The 23702-nt window shown below is 34.1% G+C and overlaps 1 long non-coding RNA gene across 1 annotated transcript in view; it reads right to left on the minus strand.

The window, feature by feature from the left end:
• Positions 1–1061: 1061 nt before the first annotated feature.
• The window catches only part of LOC109493097, a 39199-nt gene continuing 16558 nt past the window's right edge, over positions 1062–23702 (minus strand). The window contains exons 3-4 of the long non-coding RNA XR_006597879.1: positions 20229–20415; positions 1062–1239 (exon numbers count right to left, since the gene is read on the minus strand). This is a non-coding gene — a long non-coding RNA (uncharacterized LOC109493097). The remainder of the gene's footprint in view (positions 1240–20228; positions 20416–23702) is intronic.

Raw genomic sequence — 23702 nt, forward strand, 5'->3', positions numbered from 1 at the left:
CACATACAACATTTGAAGATCCAACAAAAAAAAATTCCATTTTAGGTCTAACACAAAACTTATTTTCACTGTGATCAAGGAGGCTTTCAAATGTATGATTCAAAAGGCTTAAGAGAAACTCCGTTTCTGGGTTAAAAAACTTGAATCATAATGGGAAGAGTGTCTTGGCTAGTTCCTGTAAAGCCCCCAGGGATGTTGCTTAGTGACTCCCCAAAAGACCAACTAAAGCATGTTGAGTAAGTAAAGCTAAATAAAATAGAAGTACAACTACAGAGGAAAACACTACCTTGACAGGGTGGTGTTTTAAAAGAGTAGATGATGAGGTGATACTTATAGGCCATAAGAGTGTGGGTTCAAGTGGATACGCAGGCCTTTCAAGGCCAGTAACTGATTAGAATAGGTAAAATCCATGACATAAGTACTGAGGATTGAGGGACACTTTTAGATGAGGGCCTTGAAGTGAGTCTTCATAAGTAAACCGCTATTTAATAAACAGCTATCTGCCCAGGTGAGAAATCTATTGTCTGAAAAGAGAATTGTTTGCTCACACAAATTGGTTTGCAGAAATTTCCTGAAGCAAACAATAAAGTTATTTATTGGTTTACCATCCTACCTTCCTGAAAAAATAATATGAAATAAATTTTTAAATCATGTTGACATAGACAGTCTCAGGTTTTATTTCTAATAGTTAAGCTATGTAAATACAGGTAGTCTAAAGTTTCTATGTACTGTTGATTAACACTATCCAGCGAAGATATTACTTTTATTTACTATGAGCTTCAGCTGAAAATCTAAAAAAAAAAAAAAAAAAACTTAATTTCTTGTCTTTAATGAGATTATTGTAGCTGTGATAATCAGCGGGCTGTGTGTATGTGAGGAGTGTGCATACTGTCAACATATTCCAAAACATCTTCTCTAAAATTTCAATTTTGAGTGAATGGGAGAACTGTTAAATTGTTTAAGTCTTTTATTACTTAAATCCTATATTACTTCAATTGATTGCTCTGTATTTTTATGGCCAAGTTTTTGATATGTTGCCATGAATTTCAATGAAAAATCTGTTCAGCATGAAAACAGAAGTATTTATTTTCCAAAAGGATTCTCCACCATATGTCATTTACAGAACAGAGTCAATTCTTCAGGGCGTAGATGTGTACATTTCCTTCTGTCGGTGTGGAAGTAAGCGAAATGCCGACGATTATACATTCTTCACGGGATTCTCTGCAGCTTCAGGTAAAACTGTTAAGATGCAGAAAAATAAAAATAAGCTGCTAGAGATTCATAATTACAAATCAGGAAATAAAAATAGAATCATTGCTTGAATTTCATATTTCTCTCTAGGGAATTAAAAGCAGTATATAAACATTGTTTACAAATGTCCATATAGTCCTATGCTGATTCCATATGTGAGCAATCGACCTTCTGTTGAAGTCATTGTTGCATTTGTTTTTCAGACTGGAAAGTACTTGTCTGCCAGAAATTTTGATTTCTTCATCTGAAATGAGGGGATAATATATCTGAAAGCATATATATTTTTTAGCATGAAAAAATTGCTTTTGTATTCTAATATATGACTGAAAAAACCTCATATTTAAAAGAATCTAGGGAACAAGGTGCCATATCCAAGATAAATTGTATGATAAGTACATATTCCATGAATTTATACCAAATAAATATTTCACAAATAATAATAAAGGAACTATTTTACAGCCTCATTCCTACAACTAATAGCAATGGTGCACACACACTCATATGTAACTATATATACATATACATATATACATATACATATACATATACATATACATATATACATATACATATACATATATACATATAGTATATATACATATACTATATGTATATATGTATATGTATATATATATAGTCACATATTATATATAAGGAGAGATGGTTCCATGCATATCATTAGCACTGTCTTCATTGTCATTAGTACCACCACAGAGCTGTTACTTCTTTTTTATATATGATCATGTGTGTATGTGCATGTGCATTCCAGGTACAATCGAGAATTTCTGCATCATTTCAAATATGCCACTCTCTTATTACCAGATCAGTAAAAGGTAGTTTATGAATTCTAAAACTATACACATAGACATCTTCCACTTGTTCAATATTCATTAAAGCTCAAAAAATATTTGGATTTCCATTCAAAACTCTTCCCTATCTCTTTGTCTATCTTCTTTAATTTTCACTGTTGCTTAATTTTAAATAGCTACCTTTTGTCACACAAATTCCAACATTAGGCTGCCCAACCTTGGTCTCAGAGTAGTCATACATAATACTGTATTAAGGCCTTGTCCTCCCTAAAGTCTTGACCATAAAAAAAATGTAAGAAAGAAAAATACTGCAAATGTCAAATAAAGGCCCATTCTATAGTGTAATTGGTAAAGCCCTGAACTGACCGTCATAATCCATTATAAGGTAATCAAGCAACTGAAGAGATTGGAGAGTATTATAAAAACTTTATTGCAATTAATCATCATGGTCATTGGTCTATAGGAAGGTACTGTGTAATCGTACCCCTCTTTTTGCTTTCTCTTGAATGCCATATTTAAATATAAACGGATGGAATTCATGAGATATAAAGTGACATAAAAACAATGTTCCTCCGGCTTTCCAGTGGATCTTATTTCATCTAGGAGGTACATTTCCTCCATATGTATGTGATAATTATAGTCTCATAATTTGGATTTATTGAAGCTTGTTTCTAAGAAGCTTTGGGGTTGATAGCAGGGTCTCCTTTTCCTCTTATATTTTCATTTGACCAGCTTTATTGTCTGTGACTTTCCCACATTAATAACATAATTACTGTGACCAGTGCTTTGATTGTTCAATATGAATGTGGAAAGAGATGAGTCATATTATTAGATAAAACACTGCAGACAACATATTATTAAATAAAGATTTATCAATCAGCCAGGAAAAAAGTAGTAATACTCCTGGAGGGTTATTTCCAATAGTTGATATAATTATCATTGCAATGGCCCTATAAATGAGCAAAAAGCTAAAATAAAAGAAGAAAAAAACAGAATAGCTTAATAGTAACTTCTTGCTTTGATTTCACTTGAAATTTGTTTATTTAATACTATATACAAGTATCATTTTTGTTAAATGGCATTGATAGGACATTCATGATTAAGTTGAAAATTTAGAAGAAATATTTGAAGACCACACTTACAACATCATTAACTAAACTTAACTCAAATGCCCAAGTGTAGACTTAACCAGTAATATACCTATGAAGGAAGCTGGAAAACAATCTGAATGACACATATTTAGATTTGAACAGAGGCAGAGAAATATCATGTTCTTGGAAAAGACTCAAAATAACAAATGTGTCATTTCTCCTTAAATAAACTATATCTTTCATGGTATTACGAAACAGTATTTTTGGTGTTTACTTTCCTGGTGTTAGATAAGTTGACTGAAATTGACTCAGAGGGGTAAAGAAGCAGAAATATGAAGTCAAGGTATCTGTAGGACAATGCTCTCCCTAAAGGCTCCAAGGGAGGATCCTTCCCATCTTTGTTTTTTTTTTCTTCCCTCTTAGCTTCTGATGTTGGCAGTAATCTGTGATGCTCCTTGTAAATGCATCCCTCTAATCTCTACTCTCTTCACACAAGCGTCCCTTCGTATGTCTGAGCTTTCACATTGGCCTCCTCCTCTGCATGTCTATATTTCTTCTTTTCTTATAAAGACACCAGCCATATTGTATTAGGTTTCGTCTTAACCAGGTTACATCTATGAAGATCCTATTTCCAAATAAAGGCACAGTCCTGGAAACTGAGGGTTGCAATTTCAGTGTATTTTGGGGTGACACAATTCAAACCACAGCACCATCCTAATGTTTCACTCACTAATGAATTAATATGTATTGACATATAAACATTTTTACATTTACATGGTGACTTTCTAAATTATACTGTGTTGTATAGTTTGGTCCACCAAGAGGACCAAATGGAATCACCTACCTTAATCAATTCAAGTATGTTGCCTAAGCAGTGAACGCCATTGACGCTCAAATACAAGAATACCTTTCATTTTACCTGTAGAAGAAAAGTAATAGAATCCACCTTTGTTACTTTCCTGTCTCTCTCTTTTTATCCTGACTTCTCTTTTTGCTGTTCTTGCTATGTCTGGTTATTGGTGTAGGAGCAGAAAATGTTTCCTTTATTCTCTTCTAGGTTCTTTGGTCTAATAATTAAATTGACATAAAACATATTAACACGATAAAAACAAATTTAATTTTGTACTTATAGGAGCCCCACCAAAAATATGAGCCTCAAGGGAATAACCAAGCAGGCAGATTTTTTACCTTTGAGACAGAAAAACAAAAAAAAATTGTGAAGAACTGATAAAACAGAAAAACAAAAAAAAATTGTGAAGAACTGATAAAACAAAGAAGTTGGGGTGGTAAATTACTGAGGTATTAACAAGCTTTGTTGCCATAGCCTCTTTGGCCTTAAATTTCCTATTTTTTGTAGTAAGGATGTTTTCTACCTTCCTGGTACAGGGAAGGTGCCTTTCATATGGGAGGTTTATTTCCTACTTTTACCAAGACAAAGAATGGTCAGAGTGTCGTTCTTGCACTGGCTGTTTCGTAAGAAACTTTAATTCAAAATAATCATGATGCTAAAATGGCATATTATGGGGTAACATATTCTGCCCTCCTTTATAGTCAGTTTGGGTTCTAATTCTGATTAGTGCATGACCACTGAACTACTCTCCACTGTTATAGCAATGGTTAATTCCTTCAGGACAATGTTGAATAGAAATAGGGAAGGGGAACAGCTTTGCCTTATTCTTAATCTCAGGTTAAAAAAAAATCTCAGGTGAGTTTTTAACATATCATAATTTAGTATGATGCTAATGGAAATGTTTACAGATGACTTTTGACAGGTTGAGGAAGCTATTTACTATTCCTAGCTTGCTGAGAATTCTTAAAAATTAATGCTGAATTTTGACATTTTTTTTTTTGCTTCTATGTCCATGATTATATGTTTGTCCTTTCAAATTGTTATTTTGGTGAATGAGACTGATTTTTTTTTTCAAATGGTGATTTTACTTTCCATTTAAGATAATATTTTATTATGGGACGCCTGGGTGGCTCAGTCAGTTAGGTGGCTGACTTCAGCTCAGATCATGATCTCATGGTTCATGGGTTCGAGCCCCACGTCAGGCTCTGTGCTGACAGCTCAGAGCCTGGAGCCTGCTTCGGAATCTGTGACTCCCCCTATCTCTCTGTCCCCTTCCCAGCTCATGCTCTGTCTCTGTCTCTCAAAAATTAAATAAACGTTCAAAAAAATTAAAAACAAAAGATAAAATTTTATTACTTCTAATGCTTTTCACAGAGGTAGAAGCTGGAACTGATTAGTGAGTATTTTAAGAGATTTTGCACATTAAGTTTTTAAAAAGAAAAATACATTAATATAATTTTAAAACTATGTTAAAATTCCAATTTTGAGTTGATAGAGCAGCAAATGAAGTCTACAGTATGGAATACAAACTTTAGAAACTTTTCAACATAGAAAAAAATGAAAAGAACTAGAAAGAGAACAGGAGAAATAGATATACATTATGAGAGGGATGGAATAAAACACGAGTATGCACATCAAAAACAAAAATCTAAGATATTTAAATACTATTCATATGCAAGCAGAGACAATATAAAAGAAAATTTCATGAGCTGGTTTTTTTTAACATAGCTGAATTTGTATATCAGAATGTGAACTAGATTTCTGACTAATAAAAATAGACCCTTTTCTAAAAATATCTTATAACATTTAAAATACAATGATAACAAAAATATATCTACAATAATGACGCAGGATTAATATTTTGATTTCTGTAGTATAATATGTTTGGATAGCCATAAACTTTTTTTTTTAATCTAACATCTAGAGGTTGGAAGAACTCTCTGTTGGGATTTGAAAGATATTTTCATACAAAATTTTATGCTCTGTATTTGTAAAAACGGAAGTTTTTAAAGGTATTATATCTCCATTTGAAAAAAAATAAATGGTAAAAAAGGAACATGTGAATAACATTAACCAAAATAAGGTACTAAAAAATAAGATTAAAAAAATGATTGAAAGTACTATTTATGACTACATAAATTTAAGTAAAACTATGGTTACTGTATTGAATAGAATTAAAAATATTTTTGCAAAGATATATGATTAAAGTATTATAGTATTATGGGACTTATCACAGATTAAAAAATAAATAAGAGAATAATTTATTTCTTAATACTTAACCTTAGTGCATTTAGTGATTTTACTTGTTTACATTATAAATGTGAATTATTTATTTCAAATATTGAAAGAAATGAAATATATGAAGCTCCATTTAAAAATAAAAACAGCAGCTAGTATAATTCAAAGTATTAAAAGTGTTGTTTGTAAGCTCATAAAAGCTTTATGTAAAAGGTAAAAGCTCTATGTCATTTCTCACAATAAATACAAACCATATAATTTTCCTAAAAGAGATGTAAATCAAAATTTAACGAGGGAGAAGTCATTCTTAAACTATATGATTCACATTGCTTAAAAAAATATATGTTTGAAGATATATTGAGACATATTGTGAAAAAAGAAAGTGAAAAGAAAGTGGACCTGATATCAATGTGCAAAGAAGAATTCATAGCAACATTGCATTAAACACGCATCAATGTATTGATAAAATCCTGAGAGGGCGCTGTGATGCACTGTTATTGACTCTTATAGACATATTAATGCTAGAATATCAAATATGTAAATTAGGCAATTTATAGTAAAAAAAAAAAAGGAACTGGCAGACATGAAATGAAATGTAAGCCTTTCCACATTAAAAGGCTTTCTGGGGCACCTGGGTGGTTCAGTCGGTTAAGCGTCCGACTTTGGCTCAGGTCATGATCTCATGGTTCATAAGTTCAAGCCCCGCATTGGGCTCTGTGCTGACGGCTCAGACCCTGGAGCCTGCTTCCAATTCTGTGTCTCCCTCTCTCTCTCTGCCCTCCCCTGTTTGCATTCTGTCTCTCTCTCAAAAATAAATAAACATTAAAAAAAAAAAAAAGCTTTCTAAGTTGCCCATGATTTTCCAGTGACCTGTTTGGTCATGGAGTATAGGAAAGGGTGTCCAGATTTTGTAGATAAGCACAGTATTGAACCAGATCTCAGTGTTGAGTTGGATAGAAATAAAGCACAGACCACATATTTAATTCTACAGTTGGTAAAACCTGAGTCCCCTTGAAAATACGACCAGCATAAAAGGAGAGAAAAGAAATGTGATTAAAACTGGGGTATATGATTGGATCAATTGTTTCAGACTGATTAAAGATTACTCCTAGAAGATAGTTTTAAAGTTTGCCTTTATGGTTTCCTTCATCTTTCAGTCTGATTTAAAACATCACTTTACACGACTCTGCAGAGTATAAAAATATCAAATCATTGTGTGGCACACCTGAAACTAAAATAATGTTATATGCCAATTAGACCTCAAGAGATAAATGACTATTTTTAAATATTAGAATAAAATCAATGCATATGTCCATTTCTTATTTTAATTTACTTATACAAAAATATTAAAAAGTAAAATGAAAGCAACTCGAGTTGGCAAAAATAAGCTCTCTTCTTTTGGGTGGAAATGGATAGTGAAAACAGTAAGATAAACCTAAGTGCAGTTTATTTCCACAAATTGGAGCTTCTTTTCAAGCTTCAGAGAAGTCACTGAAGAATTTTAATTAAGGAGTCAACAGTGACAAATTTGTGCCATCAATTGGACACTCAAGACAATATAGAAACATACTTCTCAAGTTATAATGAGTATATAAGTAACCTGGGATTTTATTAAAATGAAGATTTAATAGAGTTTAGAATGAAGCCCAATAGTCTGAATGTCTAATGGATTAAATTAACAAAGGTGAGGAGGAAAATTTTGGTTACTTTACTGCATATGTATTCACAAGCATAGGCAAATACATATTGTTTAAACTATCACTCTGGTAAGAAAAAACATGTATTTTAGAAGACTTTTTTTTTTAGATTCAGATTGATTTATTACTATAATAATAATAGAATCTTTTGACTATACGTAACTCTATATTCCAAACAGCTAGAAACTTTTGAGTAGTAATTGTTCACCATCTAATAACATTTTTCCTGGATATCTAATGCACTTTTGGACAAAATAGCTGCCTTCCAGTGATTTCCAATTTATCCAATTTTCCAGCATCTTGTCTACCCACACAATGACAGATTACTGTTTCATTCTGTCTACTCTGAACAGCTAAGCCAATTGTTTTCAATCTTTTTTTTTTTCCTTCAGCAGTCTTTCTCTTAAAACATTTAGAGTGGTTCCTGGAGGGATTTCTTTTTAAATCTCTCTTTAAATGTTTATAGATAGACTTCTCTCATCATCCAGAGTAACCGACAGAGAGATAATGATAATTTCCTTTGCATTAGGGCAAGTTCTATTGTTTCCTTCATCTTGCCAGTCTGATTTAAAACACCTTTATAGATCTGATAACTTAGTTTAGAGGTTCAGAAAATTTAGGGACACAGAGTTTCCATATCTATTTGGTAAATTATTATTACGTATTACTAACCTATCTAAACTCTGTGGTCTCCTTAAAATAACAAAATGGAAATAGTGAATACTATGTACAACAAGAGTTTTCTTAAGAAGAGATCTGCTTCAGCAGTTGGTCGGTAATTCAATGCAAAATCGTCGATAGTTCCAAATGCTGTTTAGGAATGAGTCTGAGCAGGGAAATTATAAAGTGGGAATTCTCCCTACAGAACATCAAAAATCACCTACTGATTTGGGGATGGACCAGTCTCCATTATGCCTCCAAAGGCTATCTACTTTTCCTGCTTCTAAGTGGCAGTGTGCCGGGTGATTCCATTCTCCTATGCAAATTTCCAGAAAGCCCTTATAAAGATTTACATTAAAATTACATGATGTCAAGTGCTAGCCATTACTTTTTTGTTCAATGATAGCCTCTCGGAAAAATATTTGATGAGATCTCTAATTTATTTAATTATTGAACAATGCAGTCAATATTGTTTATCATATATCAATACTTTTATGTGGCTTTGTAATGTTCTGTGAAGTAGATAGTGCAACAACCCATTTGAATAACCATTATATTCTTGCCAAGTGACTTATCTAAGGTCGCTGAAGAAACCACAATATTAACTTCTTGACTCTTGGCCCACTGTCATATCTAATAAAGTATTTTTTAATTAAAAATATCCATGGGACAGGGGTACCTGGCTGGCTCAGTCAGTTAAGTGTCCAACTCTTGATTTCTGGGATTCTCTGTCTCCCTCTCTGTCTGCCACCCCCACCCTGACTCATGCTGTCTCTATCTCTCTCAAAATAAATAAATAAAAGTAAACAAAATTAAAATATAAATACAAATAAAAATTAAAAATATCCCTGGGAAAGATATTTTAAACAGATATTACCTCATATTTAAGAAATATTAACTCATGTGAGAGTTATTAAGACTCACCTGATGATACAAGTTGATTCTTCTTTTGGACACTATAGAATGACCCTTAGAATGCTCTTGAATATATCTATATCTAATCTATATCTATATCTATATCTATATCTATATCTATATCATCATCTATCTGTATCATCTATCTATCCAATAATACTTATGATCAGCTTATGGTAACACTTTAGATAGATGCTCTATTTATTACTAATTACATTTATCTTAGCTTCTTATTCATACTGGAATATCTCCTTGTAGCTGTTTGCTCATAAGTTGACATGATGGAAGTGTTTAATCTTGGTATCATATGCTCTAAAATACAAAAATACCTGTATTTTTATTTCAGAGAGTTTAATATTTGAGCAAACGTTATATATCCATGGACCTACTATACCTAATACAGGCATGGTTTAGGTAAATTCATAATGTATAAAAATAATGGAAAGTCATATGAACATTCCATATTTTTACTTATGAAAAAATATCATATTATCTATTTTGTGAACATTCAGGCATATACCTTACTAAAAGCTTATGAGAATTAATAACTAATGTCCTCTATGCTCAGAGTTTGTACTAATATAAAAGCAAGATAAAGTGATAGAGAAAAAAGGATAGAAGGAAAGAATGTTATCTCTAATAGCTAGAGTATATAAATTGTCCTACTTGTCTATAGTTTCAAAACATTCAGCATATCTTAACAATCAACATATATTAAATACCGATGACATTTATATGTACCATTGGAATACAAATAAATTCAAGGTAATATTTTCTTCATGATACTTTCACAAATTTTATCACAGGTTTTATGGTGTATTAATTTAAGATATTGAAATTATTATCCACTATAATGCTGGTTGCAACATAGCTAAAGGATTTTAAACACTTTGTAAAAAACCCATTGGAGAAAATGCAAATGGAAATTGTGTCTTACGAGCAAATTTCTAATGGAAAAGCTCATCTGATGAAATGTAAATTTGAACCATTACAAAATTATGGCCTCTGAAAATCGTTTTCCCCAAAGACACTCTTTTCTTAGAGGTTTCATTGTCATTTGTAATTTCTGACAGCCTCTTTTTAGCAAACAAGTGGAAGTATGTGAATTAACTACTATAACTAACCTACAAGTGTAAATGATTTCCCTCGTAACTCTGTAACTGAGAATATATATCCTTATAAACTATTGTGTATGATATCACCTTTAACTTTTGAAAACTAATGTAAACTCAGAAGAAAAAAAAAGGAAGTGAAATTTTGTTTCCATTATGACATTTCTGTGTTATTTTTAAAATATCTTTTATAATATTACTTCATAATATTTATACAGTTTATAATACATTATAAATATGTGTTGATTGAGTGTTGGAGATAAAAGCTAAAACTTCTGACAAATGTATTTTACTTGGAAATTCAGTCAATACATTATCAGACATGTATTATATACATGGCAAGATTATAATGTCAACCAATGTGACTTTGTTTAGAGCACACAGGATTTTGAACACCAGTGAATAGTTGGGAAAATATGAGGTAAAATTATACAATATTAGTGTGGATACCAGAAGGTCATGGTTCTTCTTGACATACAATTGGTAGAAAATACTTTTTTTTTCTTTTAAATAGTGTAGTTATAAGATGTCAGGGGATGAAAAAAAAGGAAAAATTATTTGTCACTTTTGAGTAATTTGAGAATGTTGGCCTTTTCAAAATTGTAGTTGTTTCAAAATGTGTTTTAATTCTTAGCAATCATCTTTTTTGCTTGTTTGTTTTTGTTTTTTTTCAACGTTTATTTATTTTTGGGACAGAGAGAGACAGAGCATGAACGGGGGAGGGGCAGAGAGAGAGGGAGACACAGAATCGGAAACAGGCTCCAGGCTCTGAGCCATCAGCCCAGAGCCCGGACGGGGGGCTCGAACTCACGGACCGCGAGATCGTGACCTGGTTGAAGTTGGAAGCTTAACCGACTGCGCCACCCAGGCGCCCCATTAGCAATCATCTTTATACTAGCAGAGTTATTGCCTGGGGCTCCTTGAATTAAAATAAACAAGTCAGAGATAAATACTTTCCAGATTTAAAATGTTTTAAATTATCATGTATATCATATATAGTATTATTTCTGTCTCTATTCTCTTTTTCTTTCAACTTTTGTGTTTTTTCTTGTCTTTCTGTTCTTATCCTTTCTCATTCTTTCTCTTTTATTTTCTTGCCTTTTTCTGTTCTGTTCTTTTTCTTTTGTCTTCCCTTGCTTTTCATTTCTTTCCTCTTTGTTGTTTCTCCCAATATATTCTGAATCCCAAAGATTATATTTGAGATGAACATCTTCTGGTCTAAGGAATAGGTGAACAGCACACATACTGAATTTCTAGAGACCCTCTTTACTTACAAATATTTCTAAGAACCAGTGATCCATTAACCCAATGTCATTATTATGATATTTTACATTCCAGTTCTCACTTTTGTGTGGATTTGTATTTTATTTTATATTTTAAAGTTTATTTATTTATTTTGAGAAAGAGAGAGTGGGGGTGGGGCAGAGAGAGGGTGAGAGAGAATCCCAAGCAGCTTCTGCACCCGCAGCATGGTTCTGATGTGGGGCTCCAGCCCATGAACCATGAGATCATGACCTGAGCTGAAATCAAGAGTCAGGACCTTAACTGACTGAGCCACCCAGGCGCCCCTGGCTTTTGTATTTTAAAACATGCATTAGTAATAGTCCACTTTGGATGATGTAATTACTCACTTGCATAAGCCAGAAATTTAGAATCCAATCTTGATTCGTCACTTTCCTGTAGATCTCTGCCAAATCCATTTCAAGTCTACTGATTTAATCTCCTAAATAATATGCAACGTGCCTACTTGTCTCTGTCTGAAACCATCAACTTAATTCATAAGAGGGAAAAAATGACAACCCTTGGGATCTTGACTTCAGTAATTGAGGATGATGACATCACTACTGAAATGAGAAAACATGAGGAAGGTTGGTAGCTGATGTCTAAGGAAAACTAATCTCCAAAAATATTCTCCAGCTTCTACCTCCCTTGCTCTTTATTCATTCTTCTTCCAGCAGATCCTACTATGGTGGAAATTTAGCCATTTTACTCCTCTTTTTCAAATCATTCAATGGATCCCAATGTCCCTTGAAATACAAACTCTACATCTCAAACTACAAAGCCATGAATAATTTGAGTTATCTGTATTTTTTACTTTACAGAACAAAACTCTTTTTTTTTTATTTTTAAAAGTTTATTTTTAAGAGACAGAGACAGACCATGAGCGGGAGAGGGGCTGAGAGAGAGGGAGACACAGAATCGGAAGCAGGCTCCAGGCTGGAGCTGTCAGCACAGAGCCCAACTTGGGGCTCGATTTCATGGACCTTGAGATCATGACCTCAGCTGAAGTCAGATGCCCAACTGACTAAACCACCCAGACGCTCCTGGGGCAAACTCTTAATTCCCCAAATATTCCAAGTTTTGTCTGATTTGAGGAATTGTTCCTCCAACTTCATTTTCTCTTCACCAACTCCTCACAGCTCAGACTACTGCTTAAATGGCGCTGCCTTAGTGAAGCCCTCTCTACTCTTCTAAGTGGTCTCCTCTACTGCTTTTCTGAGGCCATGTTTTGTATTCTGTGAACCATTTTTGATAACTGGGAATAATTTTACTTATGTGTGTGTTTATTTTCTCTAAGTCCAGTACAATGATGCAATTTCTCTTTCTGCAAATGTATGTCTGATGCCAGCACAGTGCCTGGTTGGCGAAAGTATTCGCTGAATATTTGCTAATGAATGAATACAAATATTTAATTAATTTGTGGTTGCATTTTGACAGAGGCTATCTTAATTACAACGTGTTCCTGGGTGTACTTCTCTAAACTTTTGCTTAAATTACAGCTTGAGGTATTCCTGCTGTTATTATTTTTCTTGTAGGGAATGACCTTCATAAATTGCATACCCTATAATTGTATGAAGACGAAGATTTCCAGTTTTGTCTTTGAGTATTAGGTATACACGTTATTTTATGTATCGAGAGAAATATTTTCACTTACCATGTGGATTGTTTTAATGTTTATTTAGTTTGAGAGAGAGAGAGAGCTAGCACGAGGCAGGGAGGGACAGAGAAAGAGAGGGAGAGAAAGAAAATCCTAAACAGTCTCTATGCTGTCAGTACAGAGTGGGACACGGGGCTCGATCCCACAAACCCCATGAGATCATGACCTGAGCTGAAAATAAGAGTCAGATGCTTAACCTACTCAGCCACCTAGGCATCACCCATGTGGATTTTTATAGTCATATAGGAACTTTTCTTTATGAGTTTAAAAACAAGGGATAATAGTCAATTTGTTCTTTGGGGGAAACAAGATTTTTACCCCTTTTGTAATTTAAAATTTTCTACAAATAATATTTTCTCCAGCCATATAGTCTGTAATTCATTTTTTGAATTTTCTTTCTTATTCTCTTGCACAGACTCATCTGTATACAAATATGCATTTTCCTCATGTTTCAGGGAAGGGCTATTATGTAGACATTACCATATTGATTTTTTTTTCTTTACACCTGAACTATCAGTATGATTCTTAGTTTATTGCCAATATCTTTTTCTAAGTATTACCTTGGTCTTACTAGTTTTTTCTACTTATGTAGAATAAAAATTCAATGCCCAATCAGTTGTATTGTTAAAAGGGCTTAGGAGACAGACATTTAGATATCCAAATTTTAACTTCATTGGAAATAGATTTTTATCAAGGATAGTTAGTGACTCCATTCCATATGATGCTAAAAATTAATTAAGAAAAAGTAGGTTCAAGTGCCTAGATGGCTCAGTCGGTTAAGCGCCTGATTTCGGCTCAGGTCGTGATCTCAAGGTTGGTTAATTTGAGTCCCGCCTCGGGCCCTGTGTTGACAGCTCAACTAACAAGATAACTAACTTCTATTTATCCTTCTTATAGTAGTTCAAATAAAACTCTTAAAAAAGGCTAACCTGACTCTTCTTACTGAATTCAGTGACCAGGATATTTTCCCTGCCTTTGCCCCTTTATAATACATGTAATAATTACTCTGTAATGTAATCTAATAATTCTATACTCATAGCACAGGCTTCATTACTTTATGTTAAACAATTTTGCAAAAATATTTCGTAAGTGATGTATTATTTACCATATCAGAAAGCACATGCCAGGTTGTCCCATTATTACTGATGCTAAGTTACATCTGTTGCTCAGATATACTAAACTTAAAATTTTCTTTTGCAATTTCTAAGTCATCGGTAGGATAATGCTTGGGCTTTATGCCGTCATCTGTGCTTATTCACTGCATTTTTGAAGTCACCGTATCTACTTCATAATTAAGCCATCTGAATTAAAATTAAATGAAAATAACTGGTTTCATAGGGCAGCATTCATTGTTAGGGCTCTTTCACTCACCCAACAGCTATAGCCAAACTCTACTGTTAGGCTAAATGAAGGCTTTTTGAGAAAATAGGGGAGATATCAAAGGCTCCAAAAAGGATCTCTAAAAAGGAAGGCAGCTGGAAGGTGTTGTCTTGGAGACTCTAATCGGGTCAGGGCTTCACCATGACTAAGGCTCTCTCATGTCTGTTGCCATATGGGAGCAACATCATTCTGTCCTACTGTTGGACAATTTAATTTTCTTCTTAAGAGGAAGAAAATCCACCAGTAATCAAATCAGAGGGGAAGGATGCCTTCTTTTCCTTTCTTAGCCTCACTATTAAACCTATAAAGAATGAATCTGGTTGATTTGTCTTGGGCCTGTCATGGCTACAGAGATTTGCTCAGCCTTGGTCGTGTAGGAGTGAATGGCAGTGGCACTGGGTCAGGCTGAGAATCATGAGCCTGTGGCCATTGTTAGAAACCGGGCAAGGAATTATTATGAACTGGAAAGTTACCTCAATTTGGGTCTACCAGAAGCCGTTTTATATGGCTATAAAATTCAAAAAGGGAAGAAAGTTTAATCATGAAAACAATATATTTTTTTTAACCAGAGCTTGAGCTCAATTATGTCTTTTATATCTTTTAATATACTGAGAAATGCTTTTTCCTCAAGTAATAAGTGATTAACTATTAAAAAGACTTCAGGGACTGGTTCAACTCATATAAATGGACATATGGATTCACTAAATGAAACTTAGTTTATTGTGGGAAATAGCTATCATTAGAAATAAAGCTTATTGGGTAATATATCTTACAATGTTAGATATGATTTTAAAAATTATACCAATTTATATCTTTATCTCATTAATCCAACGAGTAACCTACTCTTATGGTCACTGAATTAATCATGTACAACCTAACATTAATATATCTAGTCAGTGACCATTGGCCAATGAAAGAAAAACAAAAACAAACAAAAAATTCTAGCATATATTCTCTGAAGTTCCTTATGAAAATAAATTATCTCCAGAAAATGATATAGAAAAGAAGAGGTGACAAAATAAAACATATATGTATTTTTTCTAATGTGACAAAATCAAAGTAATTCTTAACTATTTTATCATTTATTTCAATACTATTAGTAATTACAAATGTATTTGAAAATTCTTAACAAAGATGCACTATTATAAATTACTGAAATAACATGTGTCAATTTAGTTAGTAGAATATGTTTGCTTCACCAAGTATTTGTAAATATTTGTTTTCTTAAAAAGATTGGCAGAACAAAAAAATAACAATTAAATTTTTTGAATCAAACATTTTAATTATAGAAGTGAATAAAACTAGTTTCTAAACTATAGCCTGCTCTACTATAATGCCTGTTTTGAAATGTAAATTTGTTCCAACAGGATGGATATCTTTGGGGACAATTAGAGCACAATGTCGAGATGGGTTTGCTCATATGAGATTTTGACCTAAGGAAATATTAGGTGAATGCAGAAAAATGCACCCTGCTGAATCAGGCACACAGGAACACACAGAATGCATGGTGTGTGTGTATATGGGTACAACTCAGATATCTACCAGCTGCCTCAGTTAACTATGTGTCATGACCTATGTCCATCTATATTAGGGAATACAATAATCTCATTACAGAAAATCTCCCTTCCACTACGTCATAACTCACAAGCTGTAACTGCTCCATGGTCCATTTCTATAAGGAAATTTCAGGGTGAGGTGCCATAATTACTGTAGTATTTATTTAACTATTTACTATGTGTAAGACTGTGTTACTATTTTTAGTTTTAGGTTTTTTTAAATGTTTATTTGTTTTTGAGAGACAAAGAGAGACAGAGTGTGTGGGGGGAGGGGCAGAGAGAGAGAGAGAAACACACACACAGAATCCCAAGCAGGCTCCAGGTTCTGAGCTGTAAGTACAGAGCCCAACATGGGGCTCGAACTCAAGAACCTTGAGATCATGACCTGAGCAGAAGTCAGATGCTTAACTGACTGAGCCACCTAGGCACCACTAAAAGGTGTTACCATTTTTAGCTAGGTTCCTATCTTTTTCTCTCCCCATCTGTCACTGATGAAGTTTGTGTGTTATGCTGTATCTGCATGATTTTTATTGCATATGTGCATGTCCGGCTGATTTTAGGACTGAATACATTGCATTAGAGCAGGACAGATAGTGTATGGGTTTTTAGGAAACGTCCTGACCAAAGCAACAGAGTGATCAAAACAATTTCTGAGGAGTTTTAATAATTGAATGTTCCATACATAATTTGATTTTATGTAATGTTTGAAATTAATTATAATGAAGTTTGTAAAGATAGTAATTTGAAATTGCACATAGGCCTATCTCGAGTCTACTTATATAAATATTCATGCTATATTAGAACTAATTTCCATAAAACATGTTATTTATGGATATTAATTATAAACTAAATATGGTATTGTTAAATGGTAGGATATTTTTAATGCTGTTATTTCATTTAAAAGTGTTTAATGTTACGTTTGGGTAGTAATTGTGGAATGATTTATTTATTTATTTATTTTTTTCAACGGTTATTTATTTTTGGGACAGAGAGAGACAGAGCATGAACGGGGGAGGGGCAGAGAGAGAGGGAGACACAGAATCGGAAACAGGCTCCAGGCTCTGAGCCATCAGCCCAGAGCCTGACGCGGGGCTCGAACTCACGGACCGCGAGATCGTGACCTGGCTGAAGTCGGATGCTTAACCGACTGCACCACCCAGGCGCCCCTGGAATGATTTATAAAATGTTCCGTATTACCTTTGAAAAGAGAAAATAAATAAACATCATCAAGAATAAAATAATAACATATATGCTTATGTAATTTATACAATATAAGTAATTTTATTTGAAAATTAAAATAGCTGGGGCGCCTGGGTGGCTCAGTCGTTGAGCGTCCGACTTCAGCTCAGGGCACGATCTCGCGGTCCGTGAGTTTGAGCCCCGCGTCAGGCTCTGGGCTGATGGCTCGGAGCCTGGAGCCTGTTTCCGATTCTGTGTCTCCCTCTCTCTCTGCCCCTCCCCCGTTCATGCTCTGTCTCTCTCTGTCTCAAAAATAAATAAATGTTAAAAAAGAAAAAAAATAAAAATAAAAGAAAATTAAAATAGCAATTTAAATATATTTACTTATATTTACCTGAATATAGTTAGGTAAAGGTTCAATTTCATGTCAAAGTTTCATATCAAAACATCTGATAATCTGCATTACGTTTTTCATAACCAAGAGCTTTTAGAAGAGTTAATTAACTTTTTTCAACCTCACATTTTTCATTAAAAAATACAAGGTATAAAATTTTAGTGTGACATTAATAAGAACATTTATATGAAATAGACCTAACTGCCATGCTTACCATAAAACATGCATAAACTATGTTCTTTTCTCCCTCTCCCTCTTTCTTATTTTGAAACCACATATTAATTGTGAATATTTTTAAACAAGAATCAAGCTACAGCTCTTGATGAATTATCATAAAGAGGGCCAGGAAAGAGACTGGTGGTAGATAAAAAACATTTGGATAGAAAATAAAAATAGCAGTTAAATGTCTAAAATTCATACTAATATCTGCACCTATAACATAATTTACACCTAGAACTTAATATGTACAGAATGGTTGAATTTATTTTTACAGTCTTATTCAGGTTTCTGACATCTTATTAAAATTTTGATTTGCCTTCCTAAGCATCTGGTCCTTAAGTAAGGATATGGCACCAGCTTCCTCTTTTTGGAGATTCCTGAGTGCTTCATCTGTCAAAATGATTGGAAGGCACTAATAGCATTTCATAGATGGGGGCCAACAATGCCAGATGTCCTGCAATCCTACACTGCCTCCCCCAATCAAATGTCCCAGTGTATATCCACATGGTGATAATCTGTAACTATTTAGTCAAGCAACAAAATCTTTATATGTAGATACTTTCGGAGGGTTTAATATAAATTAAAATTTTCAAGAATATAACCACTATATAAACTAAAGAAAAAATATACCCTGCTCATTCCAGAAACTTCCAAGAGTTTTCAACATTTGCTAAATTGTGTAGCAATGAGAATCCTATTTATGTTATTTGAGTCATCAGTAGAGTACTGTAGCAAGCTGTATTAGCACATCTGTACCTTGTCACATCCAGGATAATTGTAATATTTAAATATATAATGATTTAGTCCACATTAATAGAAAAGGTGTCCACAAAATTCATTTGAGTATTTCAACTTGGGCATTATAGTATAACCAGAAATGTACAGTTCCCAATGTACCTACCATTTTTTGTATTAAAATAATAAAAATAATAATGTAGAGACTATTTAATAAAGTATGTGTTTAATAAAGTATTTAATAAAGTATGTATGTGCAATATACATATATACATATGTATATAATGCAATAATATATCATGCTATTAATATAATAATATATATTTAATTTTTGAAATCTATAAGCATAGTTTGGAAACAAAGTAGTGCCATATTACTGCTAGAATGTCTGCAGCACGTTTTAATATTTTAATCACAATGGAAAGAAAGGCACTAGACATTTTAATCCCTCTTTGTAATTAAAGTTGCAAAGAGCAAATGTTCTTATTTGGGTTAGGAAAAGTAAGTGATACACTTTTAATTTGAATGAGATATCCTGAAAGTCTCCTGAAATTAATTAGGGTTTTCTCAGAGGTCTTCTAGAATGCATGTATCTTAACAAGGTCCCCAGCCCTGCAGGCACTTAGAGAATTCTGAAGTTAAAAAAAAAAAAAAAAAAAAAAAAAAAAAAAAAGACTCCCTCCTTGTCCAAACTTTAGTTAGGAACCTGTGGGTTCTCTTTCCAACTCTAGTTTTAGCAAAGAATAATGGTTAGCCAACTGATCTAGAATCCCCTCACCCCTGATATTTAATCACTTTGGCCTGTCTTTAGCAAAAATGCATTTTGACAAGAATTCCCCTACCTCTGACATCTCATCAACTACTCTTTGGCCAAACATTCCCAGCTGTCTTTGGTGTATTTGGGATTGAGTTCAGTGTGTCCCCTTTGTTGTAATAGCCTCTCCAGTATTGCAATAGTCCTGAATAAAGTCTTCCTTTCTGTTTCTAACAAGTGTCAGTTGTAAACTTTTCTTTTTAAGAAAATTCAGTCATCTTTCCATGGGGAGAAGAGTCAAGTCAACAAAATGTAAAGTATTTCAAACCATAAAAACCCTGGAAAGGATTATCACACAGGGTATAAAATGCAGAAGGTAGATTTGGCATGTGAATAAAAACGTGCAATTTAAAACCATATGAAGAACAGTTATGTTCCCAGATCTCTTACCATTACCGAACAGCTGTTAATGACTCTTCTTTTAGCATCGCAGAGGGTGGGAGATTTATTTTGTAGAGAGGCCTGTAAGATATTACTCATATGTTTGCTTGTATGCTTTTCTTCAGCAGGGTTCACGGATTAGAAATAGGTAGAAATCACACAGTAGACTTCACTCAGTGAAAAGGTTGGCAACTTGCTGGTGAAAAAAAAATAAAGGTGTGAAAGAGGGTAGGTCAGAGATCAGCAAACCTTTTAAGTGAAGGGCCAGGTTGTAAATAGTTTCAGTTTGTGAGCCATACAGTCTCTAACAAGTACTCAATTCGAACCTTGAGTGCAAAAGCAGCCATAGGTGATATGTAGATGTGGGCTGGTTTCTAGTAAAACTTTTAGAGTTTATTTATTTTGAGACAGAAAGAGAGTGTGTGCACAGGAGGGGCAAAGAGAGAGGGAGAGAGGGAATCCCAAGCAGGCCCCATACTGTCAGTGCAAGCCAAACCAGGGCCAGGAACGGTGAGATCATGACCTGAGCTGAAATCAAGAGTCGGACGCTTAACCGACTGAGCCACCCAGGCAGCCCAGAACTTTATTTTAAAAATAGCTGGTGGGTTAGAGTTGGCCAAAGAGAGGTAGTCAGCCAATTCTTGTTTTAGTTTACTGACAATAGAGTGTTTAAATTATTCAGCCATAGAGTCCCCCATATTGATTCCCAAATATGACTGCATATAAGAATCCTAAGAGGAGCAGCTGTAAAGTCGTAATGTCCAGTACCAAGTTTCAGAAATACTGGTATAATCTTAGTTGAGGCCAGGTCACCAGAACTTTAAAAATCTCCTCCCCGGTGATTCTAATGTGAAGCAAGTGTTGAGAACAGCCATAGGCATTTGATGCTCATAAGGATTAAGTATCCACAGGGGGGCTCTCATGGAATGGGAGAAGGCAAAGGTGCCAATGGTTTGGAAGTCTTAATGATATAGGAGAGTAGCTGCAGGGGAACTGTTAATACATGATAAGGGGATAAGAGATTGGTAAGAGATGTGTGTGCTTAAATTAGTGACTTCAAAGGAACAGCAGGTTTTGTAATTATTATTTCAGGGACTCGGTAGGCAGCCTCTAAAATTTCCCCATTGATCCATACATTTTAATATTTATACCCTTGAGGAAACCCCTGCCCTTGAGTCCTGGTTGAATTTATTAGCTCACTTCTTTCATATACACTATGACAGAAGCAAGGGGATGTCCCTTCCAGGATTAAGTTGCACAAAGACTGGCTTCCATCTTCGGAGCTCTCTCTCTGTTTCACTCACTCTCTCATTCTAGGAGAAGCTGACTGCCATGTTGAGAAATGCTATGTGGAAAAGCCCACATGTCAGAGAACTAATGTCACCAGTTAGCAGCCAGCAAGGAGTTATATCCTACCGAAAACCACATGAGTGAGCTTGGAAATTGATCCTTCTAGTATGTGCCATTGGATAATGGCAGACCTCACCAACCTCCCGACTTTCAGCCTTATGGGAGACCCTTAATTAGAGGATCTAACTATTGCTAAACTTCTTCACCTAGAGAAACTATGGCATAATGAATGTGTGTGTGTGTGTGTATGTGTGTGTGTGTGTTTAATGTTTATTTATTTATTTGGAGAGTGAGGTGGCAAGGAGAGAGAGGGAGGGAAAGAGAGAAGCCCAAGCCGGTTCCACGCTGTCAGTATGGGAGCCTAATGCAGGGCTAGATCTCATGACTGTGAGATCATGACCTGAGTTGAAATTGAGTCGCTCAGTCACTCAACCGACTGAGCCATCCAAACACCCAGTAAGTTTTGCTGTAATAAGCTAAGGAGAAACAGGTATCTAATAAAATGGGTGATCTGGAGAAAGGAAGACTTAAGCAGAGAGAAGATAAAAGTCAGTAGGTTACAAATATCATTCAGTGAAACTGAAATGCTTGTAGTTGGGGGGAAAGAGCTGTAAGTCTTATTGCTAACAATTTGGTTCACATGGCTCATAATCCAGGGGTCATATGCTTATATGTGCCTCAGAGAATAGATGAGTTTATTCCTGGGTATAGGATTAAAAGTTTCCAAAAAGCACGGGGACCAAATAAGATAAGGACCTCACCCTTGAACTCTGATATCCAAGGCATGGGGCGGGTGAAGAGCTCATGATCAGGGCACAAACAAGTTCATGGTAGAACAATTTGTGAAATATGGAGAGAATGTAGGACAGCTTTCATGACCGACTGAGTGATTAATTGGTTGATTTGGAGGGGTGTCAGTGGTATTTTGTCTTATTTCTATGAGTGCATAGAAAATGTTTTCTGTCTTTCCTCCTGGATTTCCTGCAATATAGTTAAGGTGAATTGATTTCAGAAAGTATACTGAGAAAGCTTTAATGGTATTATTAAGTTGGTAGAGAAAATAACTGATGTTATAAACTCAGGTTTTCAGCCAACTCTTTTAGCACTTTCAGAATGATTCCAGAAAAACCTTGAATAAATTGGATATTTGTATTAATTTTATGCCCTTTTATTGTGACTTTATAATAAATGAGAATTTTTTGGTAAATATTGGAAGTTAATATTCTATAGTTGGGAAAACCAATTTGAAACACCCAGACAGCAAGCCCATATAAAACTACATAACACCACAGACTACAGCAAAAGAATAACTTAATGAACTTAGAAGACAAACTATGCACTTTGCGCCAAGCTTATTAAGGAAGATACAATTTCAATACCAATGAAATAAACTCCCACAAATTGATTTTTCTTTGTGTGCACTCATCAGTGTAAATACAATTAAATTATAAAGCCTGTACTTGTTCAGGAACGACATTTTCTGTTCATATTCATGCTATGTGGGTGCTTTGGCTTCTGATACTTTGTTATATAAAAACCTTGAACAGTGACAACAAAAATCCAACAAGTACAAGTTTGTAAAGCCTGTAAGTATCCTCACAACACGGATGGGCCTAAATGGTATTATGCTAAGTGAAATAAGTCAGACAGGGAGAGAAAAAAAAAGCATATTATTTTATTATATACGGAATCTAAAACAAACAGAAAATGGTCTTATAAATACAGAGAAGAAACTGGTGGTTGCCAGAGGGAAGGGGGTGTGTGGGGATGAGTGAAATAAGTGAAGGAGATTTAGAAGTACAAACCTCCAGTTATAAGATAAAAAAGTCACAGGGATGAAAAGTACAACATAAAGAATATAGCCAATAATATTGTAAGGACTTTGCGTGGTGATGGATGATGATTACATTTACCTTGATAAGCACTGAATCATGTACGCAATTATGGAATTGCTGTGTTATATACCTCAAACTAATGTAACATTGTATGTCAGCTATACTTCAATAATAAAAAGTAATACAATGAAATGTTACAAATTTAAAAACACCTATGCATTTCCTTTAACAACTAACATTACAGTTTTCATCAAATGAGAATGTCACGAATATCTTTTTGAAATAAATTATCATTATT

The sequence above is a fragment of the Felis catus genome, chromosome A1, assembly GCF_018350175.1.
Source record: "Felis catus isolate Fca126 chromosome A1, F.catus_Fca126_mat1.0, whole genome shotgun sequence".
Taxonomy (NCBI): Eukaryota; Metazoa; Chordata; class Mammalia; order Carnivora; family Felidae; genus Felis; species Felis catus.